Below are 17,719 nucleotides of genomic sequence, written 5' to 3' on the forward strand. Positions count from 1 at the left end.
TTGCTTATATAGTATTTTAGTACTTGTGTTACCATAATAAAGTACCTTTATTTTTGTAACACTGCGTGGTTCCTTGATGTGTGCAAGTGCTGTGTGACTGTAGTGGTATTGCATAAGCTTTACATGTTTCCTAGATAAGTCTAGGCTGCTCATCCACAGCTTCCTCGAGAGCCCTGGCTTCCTAGACACTGTCTACACCTCACTAATAGGGGATACCTGGACCTTGTATAATGTGATAATACCATAGATGCTCGCCACACACCAGGCCAGCTTCCTACAGTGTGGTCAAGCAGCCTATATTTATCAGAAGGGAGTGTTGAGCATTTGATGTATACACAGTCAAAAAGACATCTGAGACAATTAAAAAATAACAGATTTTTATATAATTTTAGACACCAAGATCAATGATATTGGGGTAGTACTTTAGACGTTATTGATGTTGACACGAAAAACGGTAAATTAAATTAGCAAGCTGTCAGATGTGAAGCATGAGTCTCGAAGGCAGTAATATTATCCTCTAGGAGAAAGATGCCCTGCATAGATGTACTTTCAAACGGTTGTAGAGGGGATTCTTTGGAACTTGAGGTCCTTGGCGGGGGGGGGGGGGGAGTGAAGGGAGGGTGCATCCAAAGTACCACCAGCATTTCCGGTTTACCTGCCTGCCCTGGTGTTTCCGGGTGCATAGGTGCTGATCGCAATGACAGCCTTGAGCGCTACAGTGGTAAAGTTTAAAGGGACCTGCCAAAACAACAGAGTCCGCAAGGGGGGGACTTGGGGACTAGTCCGGCAGAACCCAACAAGAGGCTCGGCTCGTAGGGGCTCCTGGGCCAAGGGGACAGAGGCAGAAGTCCCGTACTTGGGCTGGGGTTTCTGGTGCAGAGGTGCTAGCTGGCTGGCCACTTAGAGTTGGAGGCTTTTACCGTTCTCGGTCAACCTGCAGAGGAAGGAAAAACAAAACGGCAGGGCCACTCTGCATGTGGAGACCATCTGTTGTGAAGTTCCTCGACGTGCAGATGTGTTTTGGCGGCGGTGGTGTCCGTACTGGACACAAACAAGCCGTGGTGGGTGCAAGTGCCCAGGATAGTCAGGATATTGATGCAGGGGGGCTCCTGGAAGGTCTACCATCTCGAAGCTCGCCAGAGAGACTGGGCTGAACTCCTAGAGCTTCATGAACCTCCTTCTGTCGTGCTGCTCCCTTGGTGGACCCGATGCCCAACAACACAGGGTCCTGGGCAGATGTGGTCTGTGCCTGCAGATGCAGGGGGATGGCTCCTCCACCTCAAAGAAGATGCTGCCTGGTGTTGAAGTGCTGGACAGTCCTCCACAGCTTTGGGAAAATGCACAACTTTTGGACGAGGTGTCAGTGTAATTGTTGGGATTCCAGCTGCAGGGCAGGGTTTGGCGCCTACTTACCCCTGGGGTGACTACACCCACTAGATGATCACTACTTTGGGGGGGGGGGCGGCGATGTGGGGGTGGATGGGTGGGTGGGGGGAGGGAGATGGTGGGCATGTTCCTGTCTCAGAGTTCCTAGTTACCCCCAAAGGAAGATGGTGAAACCCTTCCTCTAGTGTCCACCTTTTTTCGCTCCCCTTCATCTTCCAAGAAGTAGGGGAGAGACTCCGTCGTCTGGACCCAAAGAGGGCTCTCTGTCTATATCGATCACACTTAAGACCATCGGGTGGATAATCAGCTCTTAATCTGGTTCTCTGAGGGGAAAAGGGGCAAGGCTGTGAAGAAGCGAACTATCTCTTGATTGATTAAAATATGCTATGTGCTAGCCAAAAAGCCGCCTACTAAGGGCTTGCGGGCCCATTTCACAAGGGCCATGGCTGGTACTATTGCATAGGCATGCAGGGTACTTGTCCTGAATATCGACCAAGGGCTATGTGGGCACCACTGCACTTTGTCATTAAGCATTACTGCTTAAACAGTTGTGGCCGTCAAGACGGTCATTTCACTTATTTGGTCCTCCATGACTTTATGGTTTGACCCAGTTTCGCAGACCCACCTCTAGGAAGGTATTGCTTGGGTATCTATTCTAAGGTGAGGAATCTGCAGTTGGAGTATCTATCAGAAAAAGTGTACCGTAGTTAAGTAACTTTTTTTTTTTTTTATACCCTTGTTTTTAGGCTGTGTTCAATGGCACAAGTATGGATCACCTTATTCTTGGCCTCTGCCATGCAGCATACTAAAGCTATACATTTTGTTCAAAACTGTGCAGAAGCGTACTGTTAGTTTCCTTCCTTCCTTCTCACAGAATGAACCACTCAAGGTAATCTTCCTTGTAGTAGCTATTCCTTCAGCTTCCATGCTTACACACATCGTGCATGGAAATTTTCCCTTTTCTGTCCAGTGAGTATGAGTAACTAAAAACAGAGCAGTCCAAGCACATCTCTTTTAAATTTGAAAATAAAATCATGATGGCCTCTTCTCTACTTATAGATTTTCACTTGCAGCTCACATGCACAGCATGTGTACACAGTATATAGTGTTAAGTTGGCACGCGTTTAATGCCTCCAGGACAGTTTTGCTAGCAAACCTAAACATGTACAGGATTTCACACATAACAAACCAAATTCCAAAACTTTAGTATCCATGAAAAAAGTGAGCAGAGAGCTAAGGGATCATCCTGCATGCTTACTTTCATCAGTATGCTAAGTATGGATTAGGAGTCAATTGCATGTAGGGTAGTTGCCTCTGGCTCTGTTTTATGTGCTTTGTGTAACACTCTAAGAAATCACCCTGTACAAAATGGTATATGAAATATTCTCCATACCCAGTATATCCCTGAGCGTGTATGTCCATTCTCTGAACATAAGAGCTTCTTCTTGACCCCATATCAAGAGATCATCTTTTTGGCTGCATAACGTGGATGTTGTTTCTTTACTGCTGCATGTGTAGTGAAGATAAATGTCTTGTACTATAAATCTCTGGAATCTCAGGATGGGTGTCTTTAGAGTCCAGTACTTTTTCTCAGTATGGCTGGAGTTTTGGACACTGCCAAAGAAGGTGAAGCAGTGTTTCTGTTTCTCTGCATCCCCTCCAACATCTCTCTGATCCATTCCTGTCCAGTTCCCATAGTTTCACTTGTGTTTTATAATAATAAGTGTCACACTCCTTTTAGCTGTTATTGAACTAGCTGTAGTGTGCATTCTAATAGCTATTGTATACCATTCCACATCTGTGATGGTACCAACAATTTTCATTGTTTACCTTTTCTGCCCAGGAGAACTCATTGCCGGGTTAGTATGCAATAGCATCCTGTAAATATTACAGCTCAGATTTTTTTGTGGTTTTTTTTGCACTCAAATATTTTAGAGGGTGGCTAGCCTGGGGTCTAACTGGAGGGTGAATCACCTACAGCTGGCCCTCCTATTTTTCTGCATCTGCAGGCTTTCCACATCTCCAGTGCATCTCGTACTGCGGGATAAAATGAGAGGTTCCCCAAGAGTGTGGGGGAACAGTAGTGAGGTGAGCATCAGTCACTGCATGGATAGCACTTTGTCTCACACTGCTAGGGTCCACCTTGAGGCTGGAAAGCAATATAAGCTTAGCAATCTTTCTTTCTTTAGGAGCCTCCCAGTGCAAGTGCCAGTGAACAGTTAGTTCACAAAACACCACTCTTTCAGGCTCTTCCTTCCCCTCACTGCACCCAATAATGACGCTGTGCAGCCTGTTAGTTAGGTCACTAATGGAAAAGACACCACCAGCATCTCTGATTATATGATTTACTAAGTGTGCTTTTTCCTGGAGCAGTGAGGCAGGTATCGGCAGGCAGAGGGTCTGGAACAAGAGCCATAGTTCAGGTAGGGTTTTTTTCATTATAAGTGCGACAATTCATCTGCATCAAGTTATCCTCCATCTGTGTGCGAAGACTCTAATTCACATTGAGATGTCTACATTAGGGGGATATTGTTTGCCTGCACCATTTGTACCTGAATTGCTGCAGTTTGCATCCTAAATAGGTTTTGTGGTCTCTTGCTCTTTGGAACAAGAATTTTGTCATTTCTTTCTCTTGATCGGCTGAAACAGAAAGATTTAGTACTTGGTCTAATAGTTAATTTTGAAGCTGATATTGCCCACATTCATCTAGTTTTATAAGGGCTGTTGTGGAACCATGTGGGTCTGGCAATGTTACCATTACATATCCACAGACATTTTCAGTTCATGCTTCTCTCTCTCCATAAGGACACAGTTTAAGTCTGTTTTTCCACTGATCAGCATCTTTATTGTAGGAAGCTGGCTCTTTATATAGTAGACAAAAAAGGTACATTGTGTGACGATTCCAGGCGAACTCCAGAGGAACTATATAGGCACAAATTACACCCCAGATGCTCTTTTGTGGTAATGTGGGCAAGCAGTTAGGCATATCAAAGGATAGTGCTAAGCATGTAATGCACACACATAAGCAGTAAATGAGACACATACTTAATAAATACAACATCAATTTATAAAAATAACACATACTTCTATATAAATTTAGATACCAAGATCAGGTTTGCACTTTTCATGTTATTAATTTTTACTGTTTTCAAAAGTTGACATTTTTCTGTAGCTGCAATGTCTCCCTGTGGGAGAGAAAACATATACTGCAACCGAATACTTCACAGCAACTTGCAGGACCAATCTTCTAGACTTGAGGTGAGTATGGCAGGGTCCTATTCCACCCCAACAGGTCACTTCGGATGGGGTGGCCGGGTGCAGTGGTGTAGTGCAGCGTCAGGTGGCCCCCTGGAAGTCAATAGGGATCAATAGGGTCAGAAACATGCTTCAGTGGTGCACTGGTGGACAAGTCTGGGTGAAAAAACAAGGGGGTTCGGTTCTTGCGATGCTTGGGATGTAGGGACACCAGTGGTTCTCCTCTTCTTCTCGGTCCGGGCCTCCCAGGTGCAGAGGTGTCTTAGACCATCATGTTTCCTGTCATGGGAGAGCAGTCGTAATGGGGGGGGGGGGGTGCATGTGTGAACTGAGGGTGCAGTTTGACTAAACCAACTAGTGGGCTCATGTCTCACAAGGCTGGAGGACTTAGGGACACCAGTGGTCCACTTTTCTGGCCAGGGCAGCCAGGTGCAGTGGACCGTCTGGTCTCTGTCACAGGAGGAGGTCGCGGTAGAGAGGGGCTTGCAGACAGGCTGCAAGCACCATCAGGGAGTCTGCAGTGGGAGAACTCAAGATAGGCGTCGTCTCTGGAGGACCTGGGAACCACTCTAATACAGGTGGCCCACTTCAGCTTGGGATAGGAGGAACGGTGCCATGGTGCTGTCCGGTGTCAGATTTTGGCGGTTATGTGTCCTCTCTGCTCTTCTGTGTGTTACTTCAGATGCAGGGAAGCTGCTCCTCTGCTCCAAGGGAGTTACTTCTGGCGATTTGTGAAGCACCAGCAGCTTTCCAGGTTTCTTGGGGTCTGCTCAGTGGCAGGACAGATCAGTTGCTCCACAAGGGTCAGATGCAGCAGGCTAAATATTCAATCTAGGGACGTTAAGGGGAGTGAGGGGTGGTAGCTAATGGGCTACTCACCCCTGGGTTCACTATGCCCCCTTGATGACCCCTTCCTTTAGGAAGTGGGCATCCCCCTTTTCCAGAATTTCTAAGTCCACTACACACACGATGGCGGAATTTCTAGAGTTGTGTTCACTTCAGGCTCATCACCCTAGAGATGTGTCCAGCCTGCAGGTGCAAAACTCCTCCTACATAGCTAATTTTCTTTCCTGTCCAGGTGCCAAATGGGCACCTCTGAGGGAAGCCAGATCTGCATACCAAAGGCAGTGGGCTCTTTGAAGTTCGCCTGCCTTGGAATGCAGATTTGCAGGAGGTCAGAAATGTGTCTATTCATTGGTGGCAGACTGGTGGAAACCAGTCAGTCAGCACACCAGCAGTTGGTAGTTTTTTTTTTTTGGGGGGGGGCACCTCTAAGGTGCCCTCTGGGTGCAAGTATTAATAAATCCATCAATGGAGTCAGTGAGGGCTTATTAATACGAGATGTTTGGTATCAAACATCCCTAGTTTCAGTAAAGCCATCATGTAGCTGGTGAACTCGTATTGACTAGTGTCCAGCACATGTACTTAGAATGGCTTCCCTGTTCACCTACTATGTATAAGAATAAACAAGGACATAGCAGGGTCATATCTGCTGATGCAGATATTGCAGGAGACTGGCCCCTTGTTTGCAGTACCCCCCCCCCCCCCCCCCACACACACTTTTTGCATGATATCTGATGCTAACTTGACTAAGTGTGCTGGGATCCTGCTAACCAGGCCCCAGCACCTGTTCTTTCCATAAATGGTACCATTGTTTCCACAATTGGGGGGTTTCCACAATTGGCATACCCCTGGCACACAGCTAAGTCCCTTGTAAAAGGTACCAGTGGTACCAGTGAGGGTCCCTAAGGGCTGCAGCATGTATTGTGCCACCCTAAAGTACCCCTCACCAAACACATACTGCCATTGCAGATTGTGTGTGTTGGTAGGGAGAAAAAGGTAAAGTTGACATGGCATCCCTCTAAGGGTGCCATGCTCACAAACCACTGCCTGTGGCTTAGGTAAGTCATCCGTCTAGCAGGCCTTACAGTCCTAAGGCAGGGTGCACTATACCACAGGTGAGGGAATAGCTGCATGAGCAATATACCCCTACAGTGTCTAAGACCATTCTTAAGCATTGTAAGTGCAGTGTGGCCATAATAAGTACATGGGCTGGGGGTTTGTCATTATGAACTCCACAGCTCCATGATGGCTTCACTGAAGATTGTGAAGTTTGGTATCGAACTTCTCAGCACAATAAACCCACACTGATGCCAGTGTTGGATTTATTGTAAAATACACCCAGAGGGAATCTTAGAGATGTCCCCTGTATTTTACCCAACCCTGTAGTGCAGGGCTGACCAGTCTGTGCCAGCCTGCCACAGACCGGCAGTGAGGGTGTATTGAGCTGAGAAGGTTGATACCAAGCTTTTACAGACAGCATATTTTGATTTGAATTTACAAATGTGCACAGATGTACAGGTTTAATCTTAAAACTATGTAGTACACACATGATAATGTGTGGAAATTGGGTTTCTGTGAATATTTATCATTTATGCATCACCCCGTAAAGTGCATTGATTTGTTTTGATCCTATTAAAATCTCAGTTTCCAACATAATCCAAATTTACTTTTAGAAACAATTGTATTAATTTGTTGTTATAACAACTTACAAGCAATAGGTCACATCTGCACCTCATAGGCATATTGATATACAAATCCCAGTTAGTTTACTTTTGTACACAATCTCCGCATATTGTGATGTTCAGGAACACATTGCGCAAATTTCATCACACACAAGTCATATCATTTTGATCGGATTTCCCATGTCCCCGTCCACTTCCCCCACACCCTGTTATACTTGGCTGGGCACCCTCGCTTCATATACCAACCTTTCCTGCTGGGCACACCAGTCCACCCCCGCCGCCACCATGCAATCGCCAGTGCTGTCTCCGCATTCCAGATGGCTGCGATATCACGTTTGGCCAGCCACCCCCAAGAAGCCCCGCTCCTCTGCTATTCCCCACCCCCTCCAGGACTCCCAACAGGAGTGGTAGCAGGGCTGCTTCTATCTCCACTTGCAGGATCCTGGAGATTGTGGCTGTGACCGCTCGCCAGTAGGTTATGTGTGGGTAAATCCACACCATGTGGTAGAAGTCTGCATTAGGGCTTGCACAGCGGGGCAGTCTGCATGAGACCCGCTTTGTGTATTTTATCAGGTGTGAAGTATGCTGTATGCAGGTAATATGTTTGTACCGTTCGAAGGCGGGTAGTCGTGGTTAGGTTCCCCGGGGCCATTAAGGCATCTCGCCAGTCGTCTTCCTCTATTCGGCCCAGCCAGCTCTCCCCCTCTCCCAAAGTCTATCGAGCGTTACCGCTGTGTTGTGACCAGGGTGCGGTATATCTGAGACATCCTTCCTTTGCCCAAACCACCCATCAGGGATGTTGGTTCTGCCGGGCTAAGCTCGGGGAGTGCCGTGCCAGCTTGGATGTGCGCGCCCAATGCTTTCCTGAGTTGTAAGTATTTATGAAACTGGGTCTTAGTGAGTGAGTACTGTAGCTGAAGCTCCTGAAAGGACCACATATGGGAGTCCACCCAGACGTTTCCCAGAAGTGAAATGCCTATTTTATCCCATTTTTGAATCCCTACAAGGCGGAGACTTCACCAAGCCATGCTCCCTGCCATAAGGAGGTCCGCTGGTTTTTTTCCCCAACATCCCGTCACCTCCTGTGCTGCCCTCCACCCCACCAGTACCACCCATTTCACTTCTGGAATCTTACGCGGGAGGGGGTTACCATATAACATCTCAAGCCGTCTCGGAAAGCCCATTGTCAGGAGTTCAAGATGGTACGCTGGATCCGACCACCCATCTCGCAGCCAGTCATTAAGCACCAGTAAATGCATTGCTAAGTAATAGAGATATAAGTTGGACCTTCCTAATCCCCCTTCATACACATCCCGCTGACTAGTGCGGAATGCAAGTCTAGAGCGAGAGTCGTACCATAGGAATTGTCGTGCCATTGCATACATTTTTTTAAACCATCTCTTAGGTATCTGGTGGGGAAATTCTGGAGAAGGTAAAGGAACGGGGGCAGAACCATTATCTTATGCAGCGCCATCCTTCCCAGGACATTGAGAGGCAGGGTCTTCCATCTCTGGAGATCCTCCCTGATTCTCTGGGTGAGTGGTGAGTCGTTGAGTGACCAGGCCAATTTGGGCAGGAGGGCCACATTCACTCCCAAGTACCGGAAGCTATTGCGTCGAATAGGAATGCTGCTCTGCCAGTCATAGCAGGATGCAATGGGACCAGCACGGACTTACTGGGGTTGAGTGTCAGGCCAGAGGCCTCAGAACAGCCTCAATAATTGCAGAGATCGGGGTCCACTACTGGCTGGGTTAGCCAGGTACAGGAGTATGTCATCAGCGTACAATGCAATACGGTTCTCACGCCCAGTGGGCCAGGACCATCCGTCAACCAAAGGGTCTTTCCTTCTAATCTACGCAAGCAGCTCTATCGCTAGTGTGAAGAAAAGCAGGGATAGAGGGCTCCCCTGGCATTTTCCCTGGCGAATAGGGAAGGGGTCCGACACAACCCCATTCACCTGCTTCCGAGCAGTTGACTAATCCCAGCACTCAGAAGCACCTGGGAGAGGTACATCCGATCTACTGTATCGAAAGCTTTTTCAAAATCTATAAGCAGGAGCGCTAGGGGAGGGGTCAAGGAGCCATGGTAAGCCAGTGCTGCATTCAACTGTCTGAGGCAATGTCTGGTCCTCCGATTCGGCATAAAGTTACATTGGTCCAGGTGGATCAGGGAAGGCAGCACCCTTTTTAGCCTGGTGGCCAATATTGTAGATAGAATCTTAATTTCGGTATTGAGGAGTGAGATAGGGCGGTAGGCAGAGCAATGCAGAGATGGAGGGTGGGTCTTTGGGATCATCACAATAGTGGCCTGATCAAGGCCTGGGGGAAAACTGCCTGTCCGTTCAGCTTCCTCATACATGTTCAACCAGTGTGGGGCCAGGATGTCGCAACATTTGCTGTAAAGTTCTGCCGGAAACCTGTCAGGGCCCGGGGGTCTTACCTGATGCCAGAGCCAAAATAGCAGTCTTGACCTCTTTTAGCGCTATGGGTTAACAAAGGTCTTGTCTCTCCGTTGCTGAGATTCTAGGGAAGGACGCTTCTCTCAACAAGGGGGCCTCCCTCTCCGACTGGGGTCTAGGGCGTTCCTCGTATAGTCTTGTATAGTAAGTGGCAAAGCTCTGCGCAATATCTTGGGGTGTCTTGGAGATGACACCTGATCCATTGACAATTTTAGGGACTACCCTGCCTGTCAAGGGCCAGGTTGCCAACCAGTATCAGTTTTCAGTTTTTGTCACCCCATCCGTACACGTGGGCCATCATGGCACGCCACATGTGCTTTGCGGTTTCAAGGGTGAGATGCCGGATTTCCTCTCTAATTAGGCTTAGCTGTCTAGTAATGGACGCGTACGTGGTGGAGGAGAGTTGCTGCTCAAGGCGTGAAGCCTGGGCCTCAAGGCCTGTCACTTGTTGGTTCCTTGCGTGTTCTCATTCTCTGAGATGTTTGGCATGCCCCTGAGAGTGGCCTTACAAGCAGCACAAATTATGCCTGGTGACGGCACAGACCCTAAGTTGCTCACGAAATATTGGGTGAGCTGTTCTCTTAGGACATGAACATAATCTCCAGCCTGGAGTTGCCAGGCATTCAGTCGCCACAATGGCTTGGGCTACGCCGTTTGTAGGAAGTTGGCTCTGTATATACTATCTCAAAGTGAGAGATAGTGTGCACAGAGTTCCCCTTAGAGGTTAGATAGTGGCAAAATTAGATAATACTAATGCTCTATTTTGTGGTAGTGTGGTTGAGCAGTAGGTTTATCAGAGGGTAGTGTTAAGCATTTGTTGTACACACACAGGCAATACATGAGGAACACACACTCAAAGACTTACTCCAGGCCAATAGTTTGTATATAGAAAAATATATTTTCCTAATTTAATTGAGAACCACAAGATTCGAGATTGGAAGTAGATACATAAAATGCAAGGTACTCAGCACACGTAAGTAAGGAACTTTGAATTGGAGCAGTAGCATACGCAGTTTCAGTTAGAATGGCAATAAGCTATTTTAAAAGTGGACACTTCATGCAAAAATCAACAGTTCCTGGGAGAGGTAAGTAAGGTTAAGTTTCTGAGGTAAGTAAAGCACTTACAAGTTCAGTTTCCTGGGCATAGTCGCCGCACCAGCAACACAGGGCCGGTCAGGTGCAGAGGTCAAAGGAGGGCCCAAAACACATAGGTACCTATGGAGAACAGGGGTGCTCCGGTTCCAGTCTGCCAACAGGTAAGTACCTGCGTCTTTGGAGGGCAGACCAGGGGTATTTGGTAGAGCACTTGGGGGGGGACACAAGTAGGCACACAAAACACACCCTCGGCGGCACAGGGGCGGCCAGGTGCATTGTGCTTAGCAGGCGTCGAGTTTTCAATAAAAATCAATGGAGGGACCCGGGGGTCACTCTAGTGGTGCAGGCAGGGCACAGGGGGGCTTCTTGGGCCAGCCACCGACTGGGCTAGGCAGAGGGTCGCCTGATGGTCTCTCCTGCACTGGAGTTCGGTTCCTTCTGGCCCTGGGGGCTGCGGTTGCAGTGCTCGGTCCAGGCGTCGCAGTCAGGGGGAGCCTCTGGATCCTCTCTGCATGCGTCGCTGTGGGTGTGCAGGGGGGTCGTCTCATGTTACTCATGAGGTCGCAGTCACCTGGGAGTCCTCCCTGCAGTGTTGGTTCTCTGGAGCTTGAGCCGGGGGCGTATGGTGCAGAGTGTGAAGTCCCACGCTTCCGGCGGGAAGAGTGAGTTCTTTGAAAGTTGCAAAGTTGTTGCTGTTTTTGAACATTGCCGCTGTTCTCTGGAGTTTCTTGGTCCTTCGGTTCAGGGCAGTCTGAGGCTTCAGAGGTCGCTGGTCTCTGTTGGATGCGTTGCTGTGCAGGTTCTTTGAGTCTGGAGACAGGCTGGTAGGGCTGGGGCCAAGTCAGTTGGTGTCTCCGTCGTCTCTGCTGGGCTTTCAGGTCAGCAGTCCTTCTTGTTGTTGGTTGCAGGAATCTGATTTCCTGGGTTCTGAGTCGCCCCTAAATACTGAGTTTAGGGGTGTGTTTAGGTCTGGGGGGCAGTAGGCAATGGCTACTGTCCTGGAGGGTGACTACACCCTCTTTGTGCCTCCTCCCTCAAGGAAGGGGGGCACATCCCTATTCCTATTGGGGGAATCCTCCAAAACCAAGATGGAGGATTTCTACAGGCAGGGGTTACCTCAGCTCAGGGCACCTTAGGGGCTGTCCTGACTGGTGGGTGACTCCTCCTTGTTTTTCTCATTATCCTCTCCTGCCTTGCCGCCAAAAGTAGGGGCAGTGGCCGGAGGGGCGGGCATCTCCACTAGCTGGGATGCCCTGGGGTGCTGTAACAAAAGGCAAGCGCTCAGGAGATTAATCGGTTGGCTGCTGAGCGTCCTTGTGGATCAAGCTTGGATTTAGTGATCATTATGGGTAGTGAGCGGTGCAGTAGGACAGCCACCCCTCTAGAGCCTCTAGAAAAGCCCGCGTGGTAGACTCTGTGATAGCCGCCTCGTGCGAGCATGAGGCATCTGGTGCCAAGCAAATGTGTCTCCTGGAGTAAGACTATAGAAGGGGCAAAACGGTGGAGGGCGTTGAAGGCCGCAGAACGCTTGATTTTGTCTAGGAGTCCATTAACATTCCAGGAAAGAACCTGTTTAGAAAGCTCCAGTGTGTGCGGGGAACCGGTGCTGTCTTGCGTAAAGCTCTTTGTCTATGATGGTCTCCTTCCAGGGAGAAGGCTGCATACATTGGGTCCCTTCTGGAGGGATGCATGCTCAACGTGGCACTAGGGGCGCGATGTGACCATCTGAAAGATAAACGTTAGTACAAACAAAACTCAGCCATAATATGACAGTAGAGTGTTCCACTGTTCCTTCATCCCATCTCCCCAAGTGCTCCCCACCCTATACTTCCATCCCTGAAGCATCTGTCGCCCCTAAACACAACCAAAACCTCAAGAGCAAGATGTCTGTTATGAGTGTGGAGTGGTGGACCACTCCATATAGTCGGAATTTTGCAATGTTGCTGCCCCCTCTCCCGCATCCATTTTCGGTCAGGAGATCTCCCTCTCACCTCTGTTATAGTTGCATGGGATCAGTTTGTCCTTGTGCCTCATGATAGGGAGGGAGTTTGGCTAAGACGATCATTCTCGTGGTTTGGCATAGACCTCTTTCCGGCTGCCTGATGTGGTCAGTCCCTTCGTATCTGTTGGATTTGTTGATTCCTTCTCCTCGGGCGATCAGGTCAGCCCACTCTGCGTCCTGTGGTGGGACCAAGTGCATCTGCATCTGCCCTACAACCCCGGCAAGTCGATGAGGATAGGTCCTGGGGAGTTCGCCTCTCTGTGGGAGGGGCCCTTGCAGGTGACACAGTGCTCCTCAGTGTGCCAGTCCCAAGCAGTTTCCGGCGAGTCAAAACAGAAGGATTTCCCATCCATGAGGACTTTAATGCACACAGGGAAATGCAGCATGTCCACCAGCTGCATTGCTCTTATTTTTAGCTTGACTCCCTCATAGGAGCAACACTTATCTTGCACTTCTTGTGTGTAGTCTGGGAAGATGAGAATTTTGTGATTGTCCCAGCGGAGATCCGGGTGCGTTCTTGCTTCCCTGAGGATAGTGTTGCGGTCCATAAAATTGAGAAATCTAGCAATCATTGGTCGTCTGGTCCCTCCCGGAGGGGATCTGGGTGCTAGCGCCGTATGGACGTGCTCGATGGCAAACCAAGGGGACAGCTGTTGCTCCGGCACCCAGTATCTAATCCAGTGCTCCAGAAACTCCACCACCTGGGTTTTTTCCACTCCTTCCGCAAAGCCAATGAAGCGCAAGTTGTTGGGTCTTGAGCTTTTTTCGACATCCTCAGCTCTATGCTGAAGCTCATTAGTACGGGTCAGTAGTTGGGCGACTTTGGTTTTAAGGTCTGTGATTTCGTCCTCTGCTAGGGAGAGTTAGTCTTGTACTTCTATGATGCGGCCCACCGCTGTCCGCAGTTCTTGTCACAGTAGGCCCACATCTTCCCTCACTTCACCAATTTTTGTTTCAACGGCTAATTGCGAGGATTGAATGGCCAGCAGGATCGTGTCCACCCGTTCTACAACAGGGGTCTCTGGTGAGATACCTCCCATCCCTTGGGGGGCTGTCTGTGTGGTGAACTGGTCAATGAGCTGCTGGGACGCTGGTGGCTGTCTGTTAGTTTTGTCTTTCCCCATGGTACGCTTGCAGGTCTTGGGCGCTGTGTCCCTCTACGCACCCTTTCCGGGTCACACACCGCAGGGCTATCACAGCAAAGGCTTGGGTGATTGTCGGTCGCCGCCGGGGAGGCATTCTAGGGCCCTGTCATGAGGGACCGTATAGTCATCAGGAATCAGAGGGAGGGAAAAGGGGTGGCAGGCAAGGGGAAGCCTCTACAGATCTTGGGAGTGTAGCGCGTCACACACCGCGTCTGCGCCCCACTCCTGCCTGACCAGTACTCTTCATCAATCTCTTCACTTGGCACTCCTCTCCCCACCACAACTCTTATTGAGCTGGCCACCTCCACTTCTGGCGTTTCGGCCCCACCGCAGCCCCACTCAAAGGTTCCTTGCTTGCCTTGAGACTGTGTCAGGCTCCTGGGGGCCCGATTTTCTATTGCAGTCTCCATACTGCGGCCCCTTCTCCAACCTCTACCTCTTTGCTCTTGTCTGCGCTTGAATTCCACGGTGTGGGCGTCTGGGCCGTTCAAGCTCCTTTCCTGCCACCCGGGCCCCACACGTCCATTCGTGCCGTGCCTCTGTCCCAGTCAGTTTGCGCTGCGCCTCTGTCCCAGTCTGTCTGCGCCGCACCTCAGCTCTTGCCCGCCCATCTCGGGCTCCAGAGCAGTCCAGCCGATCTTCTTCCCTGGCCCAACTTGGCCGTCGCATCTTCTTGTGCCTGCCTGGTGCTATTTTCTCCCCTTCATGTGTGTCCGTCCAGCCCGGGCACAGGGCAGGGTGCTACGGTACCCCGTTGCTCCCGCTCCACCGCTCGCCTCCCGGCCCTCCTCACACCTCGCTCGGATCTTCTGCCTCACCCCCTACCTCAAGCAGCAGGTATCCGATCGTCAGCTGCTGGGTCAGACCGGCGGTCGGAGTGTCGCGGCTTCATTGCAAACCTCTGCCGCCTCTCAGAGGGTCGGGTCTCCTCCTCAAGGCCGCACTGGCAACCACCAGGTCAGCAGTTCCTCGTGGGCCCGGACTCCCGGCTGGTCTCAGCGATCCCCCCTGCGGATCTTTCATCCCCCTCGACACATCTCTTGGCCTTTAGGCGGGGTTGCTATCGTGTTAGGGCAGAGAGGAATGCTGGAAGAAACTGGGCTTGCAGCGGTGGATGACAGAGGGGTCCGGCGCACGCTTAGAGTGCGACCGCCATCTTGACGCCCAAAGCCACGCCTCAAAAACAACTTTCTTAACTGCTGAAAGCAAACAGTTAATTTACAGCAGGCATTTACAGTTTGTGTATTGTGAACAAACAACATCCTACAGCCTTTCCTTTCATAATCCCTGTATTCCAGGAAGATTGTCACATATTTCACTTTAAAACTCCTTTCACTTTGCATTAAGGGAAAGAAAAGTGAACACCAATCCCCATGTTAAAAGAATAAGTGTGTCCGTAGACATAGCCTGACATTTGACCTTTGTCTTTGAAGCACTGGGGCATGTGACAAGATAAATACAGAATTTAAAGACTTCATATATAGCTCGGACTCCCCCCAACCCACCAAAAATCAGCTTGTTATTCACTATTGTATTGCAGCTCAGTTTGGGAAAAGCTGTTTTAGACCTAAATGTCTGAGATTCTCCCTGAGTGTCACTCCAATGTGCAAGGATTCCACTTCGTTGGTACTAATGAATTAGTGCTAAATCCTCCTCCATATGCCTAACCACACCCTATTAAGCAACCAAACATTGGCAACCATAGACAGTTAATTTGTCTTTTCTCCTCAGTGCTGGGAGGTATGGTCAGACCAGTTTCCCTCCTTTCCCTTACAACATTGTTTCCACTCCCTTATCCTCTTTAGGTAAACTCTAATCCCCCCAGTGTCTTGTCACCAGCTATCTTCAGTATTCCTCAGTTACAGTGCACAGAAATAGAAACATACTAAGGGAGGCTTAACTTCAGTCACTACTTCTTTAAGAGGCGCCATATCCTCGGTTTTGATTTTGGCAAGTCTTACTGCAGGTGCAGCTAAGTATTCAACCCCCGTGCTCCTTGGCCATATTCTGGTCTCATGGTTGTCATATTTCCTGATGGACACACTCTTTCTTTCATTTGTCCTGCTGTGAATTTAAGGCCTAGCCAAATAACTGGAATAGATGACCCATTTATATAAAATAATTTTGTCCTTGAAAAGTTGGAAAGTCAGAAGGAGCTTTGCTTCTGCAACATCACATCCAATAGATCCTAATTTAACTGTGTTCTGTGATGATTAGATACAATGTCTTCTTTTTTCCTAGCCACTGCCATAAACTTTTCTTTCAACCTGTTAACTGTGGGTCCTTAGGATGTCTAGTGTGGCATTTCTCACTGTAATATGACCAGTGCTCTAATTGTTTGAGTTGAGCTTAATAGTCTCCAAAGAATCCGTTCCTCAGCAATGTAACCCATCAGCTTCTGCACATAACTCATTGTTGCTGTCTAATGCCCCATGAGGCACTCCACTGATGCTAAATTATTTTGTCTAGAGCAGATTCCTAGGTCTTCTACCTTGCTACCCCATGATTTACCTTAAGTCTCAATGTCCTGGCCCTCCTGTCAGTATTCTAACTTGATGATGCTGTAGTCATTTTGGAGACCCTGAAATAGGTCCTGTAGAAATCACCTCATTATGGGGTCCTGTTTGTTCACTGGGGTAGAGAGGGATCATTCTAGGGCCATTAACTACCTTGCTCTTTGAGCTTGCTCTTGTTTCTGTAAAGGGGTCTTTACCAGCATAGTTTTACATGATAAATCTCTCTTCTTGTTTGTTTCTACCTCTTGGCAGGTTCTAATGCAGAGTTGTCTGTGTTTGCTACAAAATCTCTCTGCACTTGCTAGGTTGTCTCTTAGCATGCCTAGTCTTTTAATTGGCACCTATTTTTCGCTGCTTGAAGAGGGATGGGGCTAAATCCTTCTCTGTGTTATTCTGTTTGTTCACAGCAAGACTGGCTTGGTTGTTGTGAATAGCCATCCCCCTCAAGCCTCCTGTCAGTAACATTCTGCATTTCAGGGACTAGCCAGACCCACATCCCTGTTTAGTACTGGTATTCAGTGGTGGTTCTTGAGTCCACAAGCATTCTGGCCTGTTCAGACTTCTATAGGAATGTATCAAACTTGAGCATTACTTTCGCTACCAGGAAAGCACTCAGTCACTGTGCTATTTATCGAGGCCAGCAGTCACCTGGGTTCTTTTTTGAGTATCTCCAGTGTCCACATGGTGAAACGATGAGCCTGCTCGCATCTGTATCAGTCATAGTTGTCCTGTGTCTCACCGGGTTTTACCCGATTTTGAAGGTACTTGGAGTTTAGGAGGGTGCCATATTTAATCATTGTAGATTTGCATCTTCACTGCTAGTCCTATTCGTCATTTCTCAGGTTCTGTCCTCAGATGCCCACCACGTGTTGAGCTTCTGCTCCCTTTATTGCTTCTGCTCCTTCTCTTCATCATCAAACGTTCTTGCTGTTGCAGATGCCTCCTGCATTCAGTGGGGGAATGCCAACTGAAGCTACACAGAGCCACATGCATCCTGTGGCAGGGCCCGCCCTGGTCTCTGAAACCTATTACACACAGTTCTGGTGTTTCTGCTGCCACAGCTCTCTGATGCACGCTGTTGTTGCTGGAGTCCCTCAGTCAGGGCTATCTTGTCAACAGCTAGGTGGAGGCCTAATTTTATCCCCAGCTCTCTAGTCTTCCACAGCCCTCCTCTGTCCTCAGCACTAGCACCTCATCTTTATCTAAAAAGTGGTTAAGCATGCTGCTGTGCACATCTTAGCTCTTCCCAGAGGCAAAGTATTTAATGGGTTTGTATTGCAAAAAGGAAAACGTATACTAGAAGTAGTTTTTCAGGATATTAATGGTTCCTGCTTTCA

The 17,719-nt window shown here is 48.8% G+C and overlaps 1 protein-coding gene across 2 annotated transcripts in view; it reads left to right on the forward strand.

Annotated features, from left to right (window-relative positions):
- The window catches only part of NPAT (nuclear protein, coactivator of histone transcription), a 310,955-nt gene that overhangs the window by 69,372 nt on the left and 223,864 nt on the right, over window positions 1–17,719 (forward strand). The gene's annotated exons all lie outside the window — the stretch shown is intronic.

The sequence above is a fragment of the Pleurodeles waltl genome, chromosome 8 (genome assembly GCF_031143425.1).
Source record: "Pleurodeles waltl isolate 20211129_DDA chromosome 8, aPleWal1.hap1.20221129, whole genome shotgun sequence".
In the NCBI taxonomy this organism is placed as follows: Eukaryota; Metazoa; Chordata; class Amphibia; order Caudata; family Salamandridae; genus Pleurodeles; species Pleurodeles waltl.